We start from the raw sequence: 5110 nt of genomic DNA on the forward strand, positions 1-5110 counted from the left end.
AGATCCCATCTCCTAAGGCCGGCGCCCCCCTAGGGGTCCTATATATAGTGGGGGGAGGGAGGGCAGCCGCACCAAGTTCCTGGCCCCTCCCTCTCCCCTCGTAACACCTCTCTCTCTCGTTGGTGCTTGGCGAAGCCCTGCCGAGATCACTGTTGCTTCCACCACCACGCCGTCGTGCTGCTGGATCTCCATCAACCTCTCATTTCCCTTGCTGGATCAAGAAGGAGGAGATGTCTTCCCAACCGTACGTGTGTTGAACGTGGAGGTGCCGTCCGTTCGGCGCTCGGTCATCGGTGATTTGGATCACGACGAGTACGACTCCATCAACCCCGTTCTCTTGAACGCTTCCGCTCACGATCTACAAGGGTATGTAGATGCACTTCCCTCTCCCTCGTTGCTAGATGACTCCATAGATTGATCTTGGTGATGCGTAGAAAATTTTAAAAATTCTACGTTGTTCCCCAACATTTTTATCCTCATATCGACATATTAATTAACATGAGAACCTTCATTTTACATTGCCCGAACCTTGCACAACCATATGTTTGCACTCTTTAAATTGGACGGTGCGCTTTTTATATCATGCTCGTTACACCCGCGGTCCACTAGCCTGGTCGAGCAGCTCCCTCCGATGACCCATTGCTGCCCTCGACCATACATATAATCGTGACTTGCGACCTTGCTCTCTCTCTCTCTCTCTCTCTCTCTCTCTCTCTCTCTCTCTCTTGTGTGTGTGTGTGCGCGCGCGCGCATCAGTATTGGATTGAGATTTAATCTATGTTTCAAGTTGTGACGAGTGTGTCAAACATACAATTGGAATCGAAATAGTATTTCCAAAGAACTGGCGTGCCACCCTCCCGGAACCGGATCAATTTTTGGATGTGTGTCGGGCTAGCGGCGATGACTTTTTATCGCTTAGACTCATCGAAGTCGTCTAACACAACATGGTGGTCACCATGAAGAACTATCAAATATACAATTAGAACGGAAATAGTATTTCCAAAGAACCGGTGTACCAGCCTCCCGGAACAGGGTCAATTTTTGGATGTGTCTCGGGCTAACGGCAATTGCTTTTAATCACTCACACTCGTCGAAGCCGTCTGATACAACATGGTGGTCACCATGAAGAACTTTCAAATATACAATTGGAACCAAAATAGTATTTTCAAAGAACCGGCATGTCACCCTCCCAGAATCGGATCAATTTTTGGATGTGTGTCGAGCTAGCGGCGATGGCTTTTTATCGCTCACACTCATCAAAGTTGTCTCATACAACATGGTGGTCACACCAAGTTCCTGGCCCCTCCCTCTCCCCTCGTAACACCTCTCTCTCTCGTTGGTGCTTGGCGAAGCCCTACCGAGATCATCGCTGCTTCCACCTCCACGCCGTCGTGCTGCTGGATCTCCATCAACCTCTCCTTCCCCTTGCTGGATCAAGAAGGAGGAGACGTCTTCCCAACCGTACATGTGTTGAACGCGGAGGTGCCGTCCATTCGGCGCTTGGTCATCGGTGATTTGGATCATGACGAGTACGACTCCATCAACCCTGTTCTCTTGAACGCTTCCGCTCGCGATCTACAAGGGTATGTAGATGCACTCCCCTCTCCCTCGTTGCTAGATGACTCCATAGATTGATCTTGGTGATGCGTAGAAAATTTTAAAAATTCTGCTACGTTCCCCAACAGTGGCATCATGAGCTAAGTCTATGCGTAGTTTCTATGCACGAGTAGAACACAAGTTGTTGTGGGCGTTGATTTTTTTCAATTTACTTGCCGTTACTAGTCTTATCTTGATGCGGCGGCATCGTGGGATGAAGCGGCCCGGACCGACCTTACACGTACGCTTACGTGAGACTGGTTCCACCGACTGACATGCACTAGTTGCATAAGGTGGCTAGCAGGTGTCTGTCTCTCCCACCTTAGTCGGATCGGATTCGATGAAAAGGGTCCTTATGAAGGATAAATAGAAATTGGCATATCACGTTGTGGTTTTGGCGTAGGTAAGAAACGCTCTTGCTAGAAACCTATAGCAGCCACGTAAAAAACTTGCAACAACAATTAGAGGACGTATAACTTGTTTTTGCAGCATGTGCCATGTGATGTGATATGGCCAAAAGGATGTGATGAATGATATATGTGATGTATGAGATTGATCATGTTCTTGTAATAGGAATCACGACTTGCATGTCCATGAGTATGACAACCGGCAGGAGCCATAGGAGTTGTCTTAATTTATTTATGACCTGTGTATCAACATAAATGTCATGTAATTACTTTACTTTATTGCTAAACCGTTAGCCATAGTAGTAGAAGTAATAGATGACGAGACAACTTCATGAAGACACGATGATGGAGATCATGGTGTCATGCCGGTGATGATGATGATCATGGCGCCCCGAAGATGGAGATCAAAAGGAGCAAATGATATTGGCCATATCATGTCACTATTTGATTGCATGTGATGTTTATCATGTTTTTGCTTCTTATTTGCTTAGAACGACGGTAGTAAATAAGATGATCCCTCACAATAATTTCAAGAAAGTGTTCCCCCTAACTGTGCGCCGTTGCGTAAGTTCGTTGTCTCGAAGCACCACGTGATGATTGGGTGTGATAGATTCTAACGTTCACATACAACGGGTGTAAGCTAGATTTACACATGAAAAACACTTAGGTTGACTTGACGAGCCTAGCATGTACAGACATGGCTTCGGAACACAAGAGACCAAAAGGTGGAACATGAGTCGTATGGAAGATACGATCAACATGGAGATGTTCACCGATGATGACTAGTCCGTCTCACGTGATGATCGGACACGGTCTAGTTGAGTCGGATCATGTATCACTTAGATGACTAGACGGATGTCTAAATCTGAGTGGGAGTTCATTAAATAATTTGATTAGATGAACTTAATTATCATGAACTTAGTCTAAAAATCTTTGCAAAATGTCTTGTAGATCAAATGGCCAACGCTCATGTCAACCTCAACTTCAACGCGTTCCTAGAGAAAATCAAGCTGAAAGATGATGGCAGCAACTATACGGACTGGGTCCGGAATCTGAGGATCATCCTCATAGCTGCCAAGAAAGCATATGTCCTAGAAGCACCGCTAGGTCAAGCACCCATCCCAGAGAACCAAGACGTTATGAACGCTTGGCAGTCACGTGCTGATGATTACTCCCTCGTTCAGTGCGGCATGCTTTACAGCTTAGAACCGGGGCTCCAAAAGCGTTTTGAGCAACACGGAGCATATGAGATGTTCGAAGAGCTGAAAATGGTTTTCCAAGCTCATGCCCGAGTCGAGAGATATGAAGTTTCCGACAAGTTATACAGTTGTAAGATGGAGGAAAATAGTTCTGTAAGTGAGCACATACTCAAAATGTCTGGGTTGCACAACCGCTTGTCCCAGCTGGACATTAACCTCCCGGATGAGACGGTCATTGACAGAATCCTTCAGTCGCTCCCACCTAGCTACAAGAGCTTTGTGATGAGCTACAATATGCAGGGGATGGTGAAAACTATTCCTGAAGTATTTTCAATGCTGAAATCAACGGAGGTGGAAATCAAAAAGGAACATCAAGTGTTGATGGTCAATAAAACCACTAGTTTCAAGAAAGACAAGGGTAAGAAGAACTTCAAGAAGGACGGCAAGGGAGTTGTCGCGCCCGGTAAATCAGTTGCCGGGAAGAAGCCAAAGAATGGACCCAAACCTGAGACTGGGTGCTTTTATTGCAAGGGAAAGGGACACTGGAAGCGGAACTGCCCCAAATACTTAGCGGACAAGAAGGCCGGCAACACTAAAGGTATATGTGATATACATGTAATTGATGTGTACCTTACCAGTACTCATAGTAGCTCCTGGGTATTTGATACCGGTGCGGTTGCTCATATTTGTAACTCAAAACAGGAGCTGCGGAATAAGCGGAGACTGGCGAAGGACGAGGTGACGATGCGCATCGGGAATGGTTCCAAGGTCGATGTGATCGCCGTCGGCACACTACCTCTACATTTACCTATGGGATTAGTTTTAAACCTCAATAATTATTATTTAGTGCCAGCTTTGAGCATGAACATTGTATCTGGATCTCGTTTAATACGAGATGGCTACTCATTTAAATCCGAGAATAATGGTTGTTCTATTTATATGAGAGATATGTTATATGGTGATGCCCCGCTGGTCAATAGTGTGAATACCAAAAGATGTAAGATTGATAATGATAGTCCCACATATCTGTGGCACTGCCGCCTTGGTCACATCGGTGTCAAACGTGTGAAGAATCTCCATACAGATGGACTTTTGGAGTCTCTTGATTTCGAATCATTTGACACGTGCGAACCATGCCTCATGGGTAAAATGACCAAGACTCTGTTCTCCGGAACAATGGAGCGAGCAACCAACTTATTGGAAATTATACATACTGATGTTGCGGTCCAATGAGCGTTGAGGCTCGCGTGGCTATCGTTATGTTCTCACTCTCACTGATGACTTAAGTAGGTATGGGTATGTCTATTTGATGAAACACAAGTCTGAGACCCTTGAAAAGTTCAAGGAATTTCAGAATGAGGTAGAGAATCAACGTGACCGAAAGATAAAATTCTTACGATCAGATCGTGGGGGAGAATATTTAAGTCACGAATTTGGTACGCACTTAAGGAAATGTGGAATCGTTTCACAACTCACGCCGCCTGGAACACCTCAGCGTAACGGTGTGTCCCAACGTCGTAATCGCACTCTATTGGATATGGTGTGATCTATGATGTGACTCACTGATTTACCGCTATCATTTTGGGGATACGCTCTAGAGACAGCTACATTCACTTTAAATAGGGCACCGTCTAAATCCGTTGAGACGACACCGTATGAATTATGGTTTGGGAAGAAACCTAAGTTGTCGTTTCTAAAATTTTGGGGATGCGATGCTTATGTCAAGAAACTTCAACCTGTAAAGCTCGAATCCAAGTCGGAAAAATGCGTCTTCATAGGATACCCTAAGGAAACCATTGGGTATACCTTCTACCTCAGATCCGAAGGCAAGATCTTTGTTGCCAAGAATGGGTCCTTTCTGGAGAAAGAGTTTCTCTCGAGAGAAGTAAGTGGGAGGAAAGTAGAACT

This window comes from Triticum dicoccoides, chromosome 1A, assembly GCF_002162155.2.
Source record: "Triticum dicoccoides isolate Atlit2015 ecotype Zavitan chromosome 1A, WEW_v2.0, whole genome shotgun sequence".
NCBI lineage: Eukaryota > Viridiplantae > Streptophyta > Magnoliopsida > Poales > Poaceae > Triticum > Triticum dicoccoides.